The sequence below is a fragment of the Petaurus breviceps genome, unplaced genomic scaffold (assembly GCF_028583685.1).
Source record: "Petaurus breviceps papuanus isolate PSGF00001 unplaced genomic scaffold, PetGlider_PUasm1.0 172, whole genome shotgun sequence".
In the NCBI taxonomy this organism is placed as follows: domain Eukaryota; kingdom Metazoa; phylum Chordata; class Mammalia; order Diprotodontia; family Petauridae; genus Petaurus; species Petaurus breviceps.
In genome coordinates, this window is record NW_027185755.1 from 2,278,674 (window position 1) to 2,294,298 (window position 15,625).

At 46.6% G+C, this 15,625-nt stretch overlaps 1 long non-coding RNA gene across 3 annotated transcripts in view; it reads right to left on the bottom strand.

Annotated features, from left to right (window-relative positions):
- LOC138157382 (uncharacterized) overlaps positions 1-11,591 on the bottom strand; it is a 40,366-nt gene extending 28,775 nt beyond the window's left edge. For all 3 annotated transcript variants that reach the window (XR_011167381.1, XR_011167379.1, XR_011167380.1), the window contains exon 1: positions 11,489-11,591. This is a non-coding gene — a long non-coding RNA (uncharacterized lncRNA). The remainder of the gene's footprint in view (positions 1-11,488) is intronic.
- Between the last annotated feature and the right edge of the window lie 4,034 nt (positions 11,592-15,625).

The window sequence follows — 15,625 nt, forward strand, 5'->3', positions numbered from 1 at the left end:
GGGGGGGAAAGAGGAAGGGAGAGAGAGAGAAAGAAAGAGAGACAGAGAGAGAGAGGGAAGGAGGGAGACAGAGAGAGAGCGAGAGAGAGGGAGAAAGAGAGAGAGGGAGAGAGAGACAGAAAAAGAAAGAGAGAGAGGGAGGGAGAGAGAAGGAAAGAGAGAGGGAGAGAGAGAAAGAGAGAGAGGGAGGGAGGGAGAGAAGAAAAGAAGAAGGGAGAGAAAGGGAGAGAGACAGAGACAGAGAGAGAGACAGAGAGAGAGAGGGAGGGAGAGAGACAGAGAGACAGAGAAAGAGAGAGGGGGAAAGAGGAAGGGAGAGAGAGAGAAAGAGAGACAGAGAAAGAAAGAGATAGAGGGAGGGAGAGAGAGAGAGAAAGAGAGAGAGAGACAGAGAGAGAGAGAGAGAAGCTGGCTGAGCTCCCCGGTCCCAGGATATTGCTCAACATCCACCTCTATGGATGAATGTTGGGCACTTCAGGGCTGAAAAGGATCTTATCCCAGAGGTCAGCCAGCCTAGCCAAGTCTGTTCAAGAGGAGCTTAATAGTGAGGGGAGTCCAAGTAGGGGGAGGCAAGGCCATCTCCCAATAGGAATGAAGCCTAGACTAGTCTAACCTCCACCTTCCCTATGCCTCACTTCTAACCCTACGCTTTGTCCTCATATGTTCACCTTTGCTTCTAGCACCACCCCTTAGTACTTTCCCAGGCCATTACCCCAGCTCTGGTTTCACTTTCCTCCCTCCCCAATCTTAACCCTATAGTTAACCATTCTCACATGTTTAGCTCTCTTATCCTATTGCCACTTGGGTCTTACTAAACCCCAGCCCTAGATTGTGCCCATGACCCACTCTCCTATGCAGCTGAATGGAGGGAGAGGGGATCACTTCACCCTGCTCCCTGGGTCTGTTGCCAATGTATGCTATTCATCCTTAATGAGGCCCTTGTTGCCAAAGGAAATCCTTCTATTCTTCCCTGAGGAATTCAAGGATCCAGCCTCCAAATCTACAGAATCATGAAACAGTAGAATTGGAAAGGACCTCAGAGGTCACTGGGTTCAACCTCTACGCTTACAAGAATTACTTCTACAGCACACCTGACTAGTGGCCCAACCTTGGTTTGAAGACCTCTCCAAAAAAAAAAATGTCTTGATGACTTTTGTTTTTCCATCACCAAAATCTATGTTGACACAGAGAGGGCCTATTTATTGCCTCTTGAGGCAGCCCATGGCACATTGGGAGAACTCTAATGGCTGTCCTTGTTGTTGGGTCATTTCAGCCCTGTTTGATGCTTTGTGATACCATTTTGGGGTTTTCTTGGCAAAGATGATGGAGTGGTTTGCTACTTCCTTCTCCAGCTCACTTTACAGATGAGGAAACTAAGGCAAATAGGGTTAAGTGACTTGCCCAGAGTCATACAGCTACTATGTGTCTGAAGCTGGATTTGAACTCAGGAAGATGAGTCTTTCTGACTCTAGGCCTGGGGCTATATGCACTATGGTACCACCCAGTTGCCCCCACTAATGGTTAGGAAAGGCTTTATTACATCAAGCCTAAATTTTCCTCTTTGCAGCTTCTATCCATTACCTCCAGTTTAGTGTCACTGAACAAATATTTATTAAATGACTTCCATGTGCAAGGCAATAGGGATTCAAAGACAAAGAAAAAAGAAAAAGGAACTGGGCTTGCCCTCAAGGAGTTTGCATTCCTTCAGGAAAAAAAAACATACCATATAAGTAAACAGAAAATATAGAGGGTAGAGATTGAATCTGTGACTTCAGTGTCTTAGGGAACTTCTAAGTAAGGAAACTCCCTCTACCAGGGCAGGTTGGCACATTAGAGTCTTACAGAGTTGTCTAAGTCATAGGAAAGTTAAATAACTGACCCATAGTCACATAGACAGTATATGCTAGAGTCAGGACTGGAACACAGGTCTTCCTGGCTCCAGGGCCAGCTCTCTATCTACTTTGCCATGGATGCTTATGAACAGAAAACAGAAATACAAGACAATTTGGATAAGAGACACTAGGAGCTGGGGGAATGAGGAAGGGCCTCCTAGAGAGGGCAGTGCTTGAGTTGAGCTATAAAGGAAGCCAGGGTTATAAGAGGCAGAGGTGAAGAGGGGGCACATTCCAGGGGAGGGGGCAGCAGGGCAAAGCTATTGAAGTAGGAGCTGGAATGTGGTGTAAGAGTTACTGGCACACAGGCTAGTTTGTAATGTCTTATGTACACAGGTAAGTAAATACAAGGTAATTTGAGGAGGAAAAGAATAATTTCAAATGGAGAGGGAGGGGAATCAGCAGAGCTGGAAGCTAGAGATTTCAACACCTGGAGCAACTTTAGCTGAGTTATGGGGGACGGAGTATGGGCGAGCATCTGAGGTGTGACTATTTCTATGCATGATTGAGGTAGGTTGGAGACAAGGGTCATGGGTGTTGAGGAAACTGAACTATTGTGGGGCCAGTGTATACGAAAAGGGGGGGGGGCTGGGATACAGAAAAAGACTATGAGATAAGCACTGAACTCATCAGGGAGGAGACGGAGGGGCCTGGAAGTCCACAGATAGCATCAGGGCTCTGAAATGGATTGGGTGAATTTTAAAGGGGGAGAAGCAGCTACCAACTGGCAAAGGCAGAAAGAGGGACTGAAAGTGGCAGTAGGGATTGAGGAGTAGGGCAGCATCTCCTCTTGACTCTGTGTGTTAGGGGTTATGAGAGAAAGAGCCTTGAGATTGGGGGGGGGGGGGGGGGAGGGAGGGGGGGGAGGGGGGGGAGGGGGGGGGGGGGGGGGGGGGGGTCTCCTCTGGACTCTGGGTGTGTGGGGGGATTAGAGAAAGAGGTGGGAGAGAGGGGGGGGGGGGGGAGACAGAGAGAGAGAGAGAGAGAGACAGAGAGAGAGAGAGACAGAGAGACAGAGACAGAGAGACAGAGACAGACAGACAGACAGAGACAGAGAGACAGAGAGACACAGAGAGAGAGAGAGAGACAGAGAGAGACAGAGAGGAGAGAGAAGGGAAGGGGAGAAGAGAGGAGAGGAGAGGAGAGGAGAGGAGAGAGAACTAGCTAAGATTTATTTATATAGAGCTTATTTTGTGTCAGGCACTGTGCTAACCCTTTTACAATTATTATATACCAGAAGACAGGAAGGAATGTAAGAAAAAGAGATATAACAACATAGGATTATTAATTGATAATTCTATAGGAGTGAAGAGACCTTAGAGTTTAGTCTAATTTTGGGGCAGCTAGGTGGTTCAGTGGATAGAGTGCCAGGTCTGGAGTCAGGAAGATGGGTTAATTAAAATTTGGCCTCAGAACTTGGTAGCTGTGTCACTTACCCCTGTTCGCCTCAGTTTCCTCATTTGTAAAATGAGCTGGAGAAGGAAATGGCAAACGACTCCAGTACCTTTGCCAAGAAAACCCCAAATGGGGTCAGGGAGAGTTGGAGCTGAATAACAACAACAATCTAATAATTTTACAGATTAGCAAACAGAAATACAGAGAGTGGGAGGGGCCTTGCCCAAAATTACATCAATACTAAGTGGCAAAGAAGTTACTATTCAAACTCAGGTCCTCTGATTCTAAATAACAATAATAGTAGCAATAGTGTAGGTGTGTAGTAGTACTCTAAGGTTTACAAAGTAACATGCTTCCATATTTGATCCTCACAACAACTTTGGGAGTTGGTATTATTAATATCCCCATTTTCCAGACAGGGAAACTGAGGGTGAGAGAGTTTAAGTGACTTGCCCAATGTCACTTGCTGGTAAGCATCTGAGGCTGGATTGGAGCTCGTTTTGCTGACTGTCTGTCCTGAGCTCTGCCTACTTTGCCACCTGGTTTCTCTAGTCCAGTGGTCTCACCACTCCATTTCAACAGAGGGAGGCTTGTAGAGTGAGAAGTATAGAGGGAGAGCAGATAAGCGCTATGCTCTAGGGTTAAGGTGAACATGGGTATTGGTTGCAGTCCATTGTGCTGACCTCATGGTTATATGCCTGTGAAAACTGGACAGTCTATCAGCGCCATGCCAGGAAACTGAATCGCTTCCATTTGACTTGTCTTAGGAAGATTCTGAAGATCAGCTGGCAGGATAAGGGACCAGACATTAAGGTCCTTGCTCCAACTAAACTGCCAAGCATTCAAACTCTACTTCAGAGAGCACAACTCTGATGGGCTGGCCACATATTCGAATGCAAAACGTATGCTTGCCAAAAAAACCTGTTTTATGGAGAGCTCACACAGGGCAAGCATTCACATGGTGGTCAAAAAAAGCAACACAATGAAACTCTTAAGGTCTCTCTGAAGAACTTTGGAATTGATTGTGTGACACGGGAGACCCTGGCACAGGACTGCTCAGCATGGCATGCCCACCTCAGAGAAGGTGCTGTGCTCTATGAGCAAAGCAGAATTGAAACAGCTCAAAAGAAATGCAGGATGTGCAAATTTGGAGAATCCACCCCAAATGTTCACACGGACTATTTGTGCCGGCCTGTGGTAGAGCATTCCGAGCTGGTATTGATTTGATCAGCCACAGTCAGAAGCACTGAAATTTGACTTTAGCATGGTGATGTCATCTTGGTCCTCTTCAAGAATGAAGGACAGCAACCAACCACCTTGGTCAATGAGTCACTTTGGCTGCTGATCAACCAATGAACTAACTCATTCAGGGCTGCTGCCCTGGCCCCCCACCCCAACCCCACCCCTGTAGAGGCATGTGATGGAAGAGGGGGTGATGATAGCCATGGGATGCCAGGGGTGATGTCGCAGCCAAACTGGAGGAAAGAAGAGGAAGTAGGAGAGTTGGAATGGTACAGAAAAGGAGAAGGAAGCAGACCTACCAGAGTCTCTCCCCTGCCCCGCTCTTTTCAGTTTTCTTCTCCAATTGGAGTGTAAGCTCCCTGAGGATAGAGACAGTCTTTCTTATTTGCTTCCACAGCCCTTAGAATAGTGCTGGCACATAGCAGGTGCTTAATAAATCTTTTTTGACTATTTTTTGAGAGGAAGACTTGAACCCCCTGAGATGTTGTCATACGGGGAACAGCTTTGTCCTAATATTAGTTTTGAGGGGTCAGAGAAGAGAGCTGAGCTTCTAAGGAAGTTAAAGACTCTAAGAGGTAGAGAGGTAAAGGGGAAGTGAGAGCATATGAGGGAGAGCCTTTGCAAAGGCAAGAAATGGAATATGTCATTTGGGGAACTGCTATCAAGGTCACTTAGGCTGGAATGCAGAATGTCAATGTGAGGCTGGGGGAGAATCAAGAGAGGGCTGTGTTAACAGAAGCCAAGGGAGAAGAAGGCATTAAGGAAAAGGGAATGGGCAGTGTCAAAAGCTCCCGAGAGGTCAAGTAGTTTGCGGATTGAGAAAAGCCTTTGGGTTTAGCAGCTGGTAACCTCAGGAAAGAACGGTTTCATTCCAGTGGTGATATCAGAAGCCAGATTGTAAAAGGCTGAGAAATGAGCAAGAAGGGAGCAAATTTGGCAATGAAACCTCGACTCTTTTTGAGGAGTTTGGCTGTGAAAGGAAGAAGACACAGAGGACAATAGATAGAGGGGGAGGCAGGGTCAAGTGAACTGTTGTTGGTTTTTTTTTAAGAATAAGAAGGTCTAGGTCTGTTTGTAGGCAGCAGGGAAGGAGCAGTGGGTAAAGAGAGACTGAAGATGAGAGAAAGAAAGATTGATGAGGCACGCTCCTAGAAGAGATGGGAGGTGATAGGATCAAGGGCACAAATAGAGGGCCCCAGCCTTGGCAAGAAGGGCCTCGTCTTTCTTGGAGACTAGAGAAAAGGAGAAGAGAATGGGGGATGTGGCATGGCTAGGGAAGGAGAGGGATCTCACAACAGATGGCCTTCATTTTCTCAGTAAGTCAGAAGTGAGCTACTCTACAGTAAGAAAGGATGTCACAGTCATAACTTTAGAGCTGGGCGGGACTTTAGGGTCAGTTCGGCCCATCTACAAATTTACAATCCGTCAGCAAGCATTTAATATGCTTACTGTGTACCAGCATCGTTCTAAGTGATTAGGATACAAGGAAAAAGCAAAAATGGTCCCTGCTCCCAGAGATCTTACATTCTTAGGGGGCAGATAAGTACATGCAAATCAGTACATACAAGAGACAGTCAGAGCTGAAGTTTACAGATGAGGAAACAGCTCAGAGGAGTTAGTGACATGTCCAAGGTGGCAGAACCATAACTTCCAGTTTCAAAGCCAGTGTTCTTTCCACTGACACACAGATTGGACACTAGTGGGCACCTCAGCAGTGGGGAACTCTAGGTCCTCAAGTGCGGCCCTTTGACCGAATCCAAACTTCACAGAACAATTCCCCTTAATAAAAAGAGCCACATATGGCCTTGAGGCCAAAGGCTCCCCTTTCCTGTGTTATGTAATAAGGCATTTCCCCGTTGATAAGATCTCTTTTTAAGGATCATTTGTGTCTTCCATGAAGTCGTTGTTGCTATTTTTGTTTAAGGGAGAGACAATTGGGGTTAAGTGACTTGCCCAGGGTCACACGGCTAATTAAGTGGCTGAGGCCACATTTGAACTCAGGTCCTCCTACCTCCAAGGTTGGTGCTCTATACACTGTGCTGCCTAGCTTCCCCTTGCAATGAAGTTTTGTTTGATTTGAAAATGTGCATGGGGGGGTGGCTAGGTGGTGCAGTGAATAGAGCATTGGCCCTGGAGTCAGGAGGGCCTGAGTTCAAATCCGGCCTCAGACACTTAACACTTACTAGCCATGTGACCTTGGACACGTCACTTAACCCCAATTGCCCTGCCCCTTCCAAAAAAAATGTGTGTGGGAAAGGATGCAGTTGGTTCTCAAATCCAGATCTCTGAGTGTTCTACATCTCCAACTGCTTGGTGGATTCCTCTACTTGTCTGGCCTACTGGTAGCCCATACTCAATACATCTAAAATTACATAATCTTTTTTTTTTACTTTTTTTGCTTTTTGGGGGTTGGTGCTCTATTCACTGTGCCACCTAGCCACCCTAAAATTACATAATCTTGATCCAACCATTCCACTACTGAGAAAATAAAGTGGATGAAAAACGCCCCTTGTCCAGATTCTGCTACACAGTTGAATGAAGAGCCTATACTATGTTGGTCTTGGATAGGTGCAACAAATGAACTGGGCAGCAGGGAATGACTGAGAAGAAAAGATAAGACCGGAGGACTTTTAGGAAATGACACATAACTTCCAGTGACCTCATAATGACCACTGCCACCATGGTCCATCATTTTCATACCCGTAGTCTCTCAGTGACATGTTGCATAGTTCAGAATCATGAAACACTTCAATCTCAGAAGACCTGAAATAACAAATTACAAAAGGGAAGTAGAAAGCCACATCGTGGAGTTTAAGAGGCTGACGCATGTCATAGAACTGACATGTGAGAAGGAAAAAAAAACATGAACATGTCATGGAGGACCTGGGTAATTAGCAGAGGAGGGAGGGAAGTAGCACAATAAGAACAAGTAATGATGGATGGATGGATGGATGGATGGATGGATGGATGGATGGATGGATGGATGGATGGGGTCAATAAGGAGGGTCAGATGAGGATGGCACAAAATTAAAAACAAAGGTGATGGTGGGTCTGTAAGTCATTCTTGCAGAGGACAGAGTATCCACACCCCTGATATCATGAGTGCCCCAAAGAACCAAAGTATTTACCATAGGATTTAAAGCTGGAAAGCATCTAGTGATCATTTAGTTCAGTCCCCTAATTTTATAAAAAACCAAGCCTAAGAATAAGAAAGGAACTTGCCCAAGATCAGTCTAGTAGTAAGAGAGCCAGGATTTGAACCCAGATCTAAGGACACAGGCATTCATGGCTCTATCCTATCTAAATAGAGCATCCAGAAAGGTACCCTGCACATTATATGGATTCCCCTCATTTCTTGGGTCACTCTTTATCTTGGCCTGTCCAAATCCAACTAAATCAAGTCTTGCCTCCTCCTTGAAACCTTCCTTGGCCATTTGGATATATTGTGATCCCTTGTTCCCCTGAACTTTGCATAATATGAATCAAATCACCAATTGTGGACTGATGATGATGATGATGAAAGGCTGTTGTAAAAAATGATGAATCTGATGATTGCAGAGCAGCATGAGAAGACTCAGATAACCTGATGCAAAGTTGAGGAGCAGAACTGAGATAACATTATATAGCAATGTAACTGGAAGGAACAGAAACAAACCAATCAAAACTGAAAGCTGTGAAATTATAATGATCAAACTTGGTCCAAAAGAAAGGCACCCTCTACACACACACTTCTTTGTAGAGCAGGGGAACTATGGGTGTGGATATGTAAGACTTTTTCAATATGTTGGCTAATTTTGCTGAATGATTTACCCCCATTTATTTTTATTTTCTGTAAGAAATGCATCTCTGAAAAAGGAAGGGAGAGATCCATTGAGAAATATAAAATAGAAGCTATCAATAAAAATTCACTTTTGAAATTCATGGTGATAACAACAGGGAAGTCAATTGTTCATACATGTGAGTCATAGGGCAGTTTCTAGAGCACTGGCTCTGGAATCAGGAGGACCTGAGTTTGAATATGACTTCACACACTTATTAGCTGTGTGACCCTGAGCAAATCATTTGACCCCAATTGCCTCCAAAAAGTGTGTGTGTGTGTGTGTGTGTGAGTGTGTGTGTGTGAGAGAGAGAGAGAGAGAGAGACAGAGAAATGGGGGGGGGGGGCAGTGTTTTGTCTCCACCATTAGAAAGTAAGTACCTTGAGGATAGGCAAGCAGTGAGTCTCACACATCTGTACATGTGATACATGGGATAGTAAACTAGATAGTCAGTTAGGTCCCCTCCCACTCTAAAATTTGGTGATTGATTCTGTGATTCTGACCTGGGTTCTAATCCCAACACTGTCACTAACCAGATATGCAAGTAAATGATATGAGAAGCAGCGAGGTACAGTAGAAAGAAGGCTTAATTTTGAGTCAGAGGGTCTGCATTTGAATACAGACTTGGTCACTTATTGGCTTGGGTAAAGCTTTTCTCCTCTCTGGCCCTCAGTTTGCTCATCTATAAAATGAGTGACCTCCCATATTCCTTCCACCTCCAGAGCTATGATTCTGTGATCTTTCTGGTCCCTTCTACTTCCAAATATTAGGATCCTATGAATGAAATTCATAAGGGAAGCCCAAGAAAAAAAAGGAATGGGAGAGGGGGGAAAGGAGAGGGGTTCCTGGAGGGTAAATATTTTGGCTTCATGAAGGAGGGAGAATTGACTAATTCCCCAGACCGATTAGTGGTAATTAACCCTTCATGAGGCAGTAATTATATCTGTTCCTCAGAAACTGTAATTAGCAGCAACTTGGTGTTCTACTCTCCTTCTCAGGCAATGCCTTTCCCCAGGCCCCTGGAGCCCCAGGCCCTACACTTGTCTGGGGAGCCCAGGCACTGAACCCCCAGCTGTGTCTTGCCCTATCATAGGTTTTCAGGATTCAGAGGCGGGAGGGACCTTAGAGGTCATCCAGTCCATGAATACTTAACCTGGGGTCCATGAGCTTATTTTTTTTTAATGTTCTTGCAATTATTTCAATAAAATAAATGTCCTTTTTAATCTTATGCATATCATTTTTATTAATTTGGAAACATTATTCCAAGAAGGGGTCCACAGAATATCACCAAAAAGGTTCAGAAGCTCTGCTGCAGCCCAGCCCCATCATTCTTGAGTAATCTGAGGCCCCAAGTGGGTAAGTGAGTGGTCCAGGTCACACATTAAATGTCAGAGAAGGAGCTCAAACCCAGATCCTCAGCCTCTACATTTTTTGACCCTCCCCCCATAGTGACTCCTCACCCCCACCAAAAGCAGGGACCCCACAGAGGGCCAAGGAGCTTAGCTGGTAGCTCTTCAGTTTCCTCACACATCCTACTTGGCTTTTTTTATTTTTTGTCAAGCAGTTATTGGGGCAAGGGTGGGGAGGAAAGAATGAGGGAGAACAGAGGAGCCTGGGGGAGTGAAAGGGGGGAGGGGGTGGAGACAGCTGGAAAACTGGGCACAGGACTCAAGTGGCTCCTGCTGCTGGGACTGGGGCTCTCTGACCAGGGCGGGGCCCGAAGGAGCCGGGCAGGTGACTGGTACAGCTACAGTGGTTGCCATGGCAACCAGCGACCAGGTGACAGCCGCCTGAGGGGCCTGCAGGGCTTTTGTCTGGCCAAGGGGAGCTCAAGAAAGAGATAGAGCCCTAGGCAGGGGCAAGGAGGCCGGACAGTATGGAGGGAGGCTTTTCCAAAATGAGGCACAGGCTGGCCAGAAGGGGAGAGGAGACAGACATCCATTTCAAGTACAAGCAAGATCATAGAAACATCAGATCCCCAAAATCATCTTGTCCAAGGATTCTTCACCTTTTTGTGTTTTAGACCCCACAGACAGTTTGGTGAAGCCTAGGGACCTCTTCTCAGAATAATGTCTTAAAATGCATAAAGTAGAATATATAGGGTTACAAAGGAAATCATCTGTATTGAAATACAATTATCAAAATAATACTAAAAGAAGTTCTGGGTCCCAGGTTAAGAGCCTCTGCTTACTCTAAACCCTTTGCTTTACAAACAGGGAAACCGGGGCTGAGAGCGAAAGGAACTTGTCCAAGGTTACACAGATAGCTCCTAAGTGACAGCTAGGGAAGGAAGGGGGTGGTGCTAATTTCATCTGGTGTTGGAAGCAGTGAGATGGGATGGTTAGAGCTTCAGTTTAGAAGGTAAGACGCCTGACACAAGACTGAAGGCGATACCAAGACTGCAGTCCAGGATTGTGGGCTGGTCTGGGTTGGTCTGTAGAGAGTATGGGGACAGAGGGCTCTCAGAGAGTCAGGGCAACCTGGCTGGTTTTTCAATTGCCACCATCTACCTCCCTTCCTAGGCTTCTGCTGCCCCCTGTCTGGAGATACAGGTAGACGGGGCCCAGGCCAGAACGCCACAATTTGGGGGAAGGGTTAGCCACCTACAAGCATTTTCCACCCCACTGTGCAGATCTCTCCTCCTCCCTGCCCCCCTTTCCTAGGCATTGTCCCCGAGAATGTCACTAGGGGCCGGAGGAAGGGCAGGGTGGGAAGGGGAACTGGGGCGACTTACCTGAACCAGGACAGATCTCTCCTCAGCCTAGGGGGCTCGGGGTTCCTGCCACACACCCAACGTGGGTCAGCCTGCCTCCTCTGCACAGACCTCCCTTCCCTCCTAGTTCTGTGGGGCCCCCGGGCTGTTGCTGTGGTTTATTGCTTCTCTGAGTCTTGGCTGGGCAATCCTCCCCCTGAACACCTCTTGGTCTCGCAGCCCCCAGCCCTGCCGGGCTCGCCAATGCAGCTTTCTCCGGTCTACTCACTCGTGAGTTCCTCTCCACTGCACATGCCACTTTGGTTAGTAATTAGAGTCAATATCCCTGGTTCCCCTTGGAGGCAAATGCATGTGTGAGTGAGTGGAAGATTGTATTTATGGTTCTGGGCTCTCCCTGTGCATATGCAGGATTTGGGGCATTTACTTACCTGAGGGCATTTATTTCTCTGCCGGCCTCCCTCTGTGAAAGGGCTCCGTGTGTGTGTGTGTGTGTGTGTGTGTGTGTGTGTGTGTGTGTGTGTATAGAGGGGTGGGGGGAAGCCTCAGGGTGGGGGTGGGGTGCAAGGCACTGTGCATGTCTATTGGTATGGAGGTGACTGCATCATTAGAAGGTGTAGGTACCTGGGGCCTGTAGGGGTGTGTCTGTGTGTCTGTTTGTATCTATGACTGTAGCTTTATGTCTCTCTAGTAGAGCATGTCTGTGCAAGGGTGTATATGCCTGTGGTTGTGTGTATGGATCTATGTATCTGCAAGGATGTGTGCAGCTACCTGTGGTGGTGCAACTGAATATGTATTGGTGCATGTGCATGCATGCGTGTGTCTGTGTGTGCATGTCTGTATTATGCAAGGCTGTGTGGATCTGTGACTGGGTGGCTATACAAGGAAGGGATTTGTGAATCTGTATGTTTGCAAAGATGCAGTGAGCCTGCAGAAGTGTGTGTGTGGATGCATGTTTGCATGTGTCTGTGTGTGTGCGCGTGTGTATGGTTATGTGTCCGTGCAAGGTATGGAAGTCCCTGAAACTTAGGGTACACTGAAATGTCTGAGGTCCTATACGCGGATTTGAAATGCAGTCAAGAGGGCCCTAAAGCCTTCATGATATCACTGCCTCAACTCTTTCTTTTTCTTCTTTTTTTGCCTTTTTTGGAGGGGGAAGGGCAGGGCAATTGGGATTAAGTGACTTGCCCAAGGTCACACAGCTAGTGTGTGTTAAATGTCTGAGGCTGGATTTGAACTCAGGTCCTCCTTGACTGCAGGGCCAGTACTCTATTCACTGCCCCACCTAACTGCCCCCTCAACTCTTTCTTAAGGATCTCCAAGCACTTTCCATACTCTCCTTGGGGTCTCCAGGAGTGAGCAGACTTGGAATATTTATTCTTCCCATAAGCATGTGCCTTAGTTTGTGTTTGGAATATCCAGCAGAATGGGGAAACTGAGCCCAGGAATCCTGCCTTGTAATCTGACTTGTTTGTTTGTTTGTTTTACAAAACCCCAGTCCTAGTTCTTGGCAGGGGAAGCCAAACTGGTTTAGGGCTGCCTGCACTCCTTCCAGGTTTCTGGCCTTCGGGGCAGAGTACTTCTTCCCAGTGGCCCCCAGGTGGCGAACTCGGCCTGTGCTGCTATTTCAGCCTTGCATGGGTGGCTGGAGAAAAGCATTCCTTCCATAAATGGGGGGAATCTGCCTATCTGTGCCCGGCCCCAGCTCCAGCCCTTGACCCTGGCTCAGCTACTTCACCAGACCCTAGGAAGTCAACTTTAGCCCTAGGAATCAGTGCAGCATAGAAGGAATTCAAGACCTGGGCTCACGTGCCCACTCTGCTGCCAATGTGACCTTGGGCAAATCCCCAAATTGCTGGGATCCTAAATTTCCACATCTGTAAAATGGGGAGGGTGGAGTAGCCTTCTGAGGTCCATTATGATCCTTTGATGGGGAGAGCTAACCTTTATGCAGCGTTTTAAAGGCTGTGGAGCATTTGACATATGGTATTTGATTCTTACAACAATTCTGTAAGGCAGGTATTAGTATTATTATCATTCTTTCATTTTGCAGATCAGGAAACTGAGGCTGAGAGGTTAAGTAGCTTGTCTGTGGTCTCCCAGCTAGTAAGTGTCAGAGGTGGAATTTGAACTTAAGGCTTCCTAAATCCCAAGTCAGGCACTCTCTATCTTCTATTCCAGGCTGTCTGTCATGATGCCCAGATGTATCTGCATTCATATTTGTATAGACATGCTCATTGAGTATGGAACTAGGCATGACAATGTCTCTCCTCTCTTTCCCCTGCTCTTCCAGTGGCTGACAGACAAGAGAGAAGGAAATAAGTGATGGGGGAGGGGGGTGAGGAACGGAGAGCCTGCACCCAGGAAATAGACTGTGAGCTGGAAATTCTGCTTACACACTAGTCTTTAGCTGAGCAAAGCAAGGGCACCATGGCCTGCTCCCCATGGGTCCAGGAAGGTTTCCCCACCCCCAGCTCCCAGCAGCTTCTAGGGCCTCCTGCCTTATTCATTCACTCATCAAGGGAAGGCCTGATATATTTGGGTAACCTGATCTCTGATGAAGAGTGTCTGAGCTCTGGGAGGCACAGAGTAATGGTGAGAGATGGTGTGTTGGGCCCAGCTGGCGCCTTCTACTCAGAGCGCCGGGCCTCCAGCACCACTTCTTCTCTGGCCAAAGGAAGACGCCAAGATGGCTCCTGGGGGTGGCAGCTGCTGCCCTTGCTGAGGAGGAGATGGGCCCTCAGAATCCCAGCTCAGGCCTGACCAAGCTGTTTGTGCTCAGCTGTGGGGGAAGCAGGGGGGGGGATTTCTTTGTAGGAGTGTATATAGGGGGCCAGAGGAGCTGGCCATTGTGGATAATATTCCTGGAGACATGATGTGTGTGTGTGTGTGTGTGTGTGTGTGTGTGTGTGTTTAGGATGGGGATGGTACATCCACATGGCTATCTCCTTGTGTTACCATTATATGTGTGTTTCTGTGTGTCTCCATTTGATGGGTGCATATGACTTAGTATGTGTATATCAAGCATATGTTTGCATGGATCTTCACGTGTGTCAGCAAACAAGGATCCTTTATTAAGGGTCTACCACGAGTCAGGCACTGGGTGAGGAGGCAAAGACAAAAGGGAAGTCTTAAGGAATTTAAAATCTAGGTGGAGGGAAACAACATCTGCATATATATATATATATATATATATATATAGAGAGAGAGAGAGAGAGAGAGAGAGAGAGAGAGAGACAGACAGACAGACAGACAGACAGACAGACAGAGACAGAGAGAGAAAAAAGAGACAGAGACATACACAAAATAAATACAAGGAGATGGGGCAGAGAAAGGCACTGGGTGGGGGAAAGGCTTCACATAGAAGGCAGAATTGAGCAGAGTCTTGAAGGAAACTGAGAGGCAGAAGTGAGGAGAGTGTGATCACCTGTGCAAAGGCAAAGAGAGTGGAGATGGTGTATGGTGTGGCAGGAACAGTCAGAAAGTCAGTGTAGGCAGACATGGTACACAAAGTGGTCAATGTGTGATAACCACCCCCCCCAAAGGTAGGCTGAGGCCAGGTTGTAAAGGGCTTTAAATGCCAAGAGGAGCATCTGGTCTGACGATAACAGTCTACCTTTGTCTAACCCCTCTTGTTTCTGCTGTGGTGGTTGTTGTTTTAAATGAGTTTTTATTGATATCTTTTGTGATGTTAAAAAAAAGAGACATCAATAAAAACTCATCACCTGTAGTTTTGAGTCAGTTGGTATGTGTTTCAAATTTTACAGATGTTTCCCTGATCATCCTTTTTTTACACATATGTCTGTTGGAACCAGTCGTAAGAGGGTTTGTACTTGATTTTATATGTTAATTCAGGTAGCTTATATGTAAACTCTTTTTTTTTTGCCTTTTTTTTGAGGGGCAATTGGGTTTAAGTGACTTTCCTAAGGTCACACAGCTAGCTAAGTGTTAAATATCTGAGGCTGGATTTGAACTCAGGTCTTCTTGACTGCAGGGCCAGTGTTCTATAAACTGCGCTGCCTAGCTGCCCCCTTATATGTAAACTCTTGAAAGCGGTTGTTGGTCAGTGGCTTTTCAGTCAGGTCTTACTCTTCATGACCCCATTTGGGGTTTTCTTGGCAAAGATACTACAGTGGTTTGCCATTTCCTTCTCCAGCTCATTTTACAGATGAGGAAACTGAGGGAGTTAAGTGACTTGCCCAGAGTCACACAGCTAGTAAATATCTGAGGCTGGATTTGAACTCAGCAAGATGAGTTTCCCTGACTTCAGGTCCAGTGCTCTATCCACTGTGCCACCTAGCTGTCCTAAAAAAAAATTCATTGTTGTTCAGTTGTTTTTCCAGTCAGGTCCAAGGCTTTGTGACCCCATTTAGGGTTTTATTGACAAAGATTCTGGAGTGGTTGGCCATTTCCTTCTCCAGCTCATTTTACAGATGAGGAAAGTGAGACTAACAGGTTAAGTGACTTGGTCAGGGTCACACAGCTAGTATGTGTCTGAGGCCTATGACTCTTTTTTTTTCTTTTTTGATCAATCGGGGTTAAGTAACTTGCTCAAGGTTACACGGCCA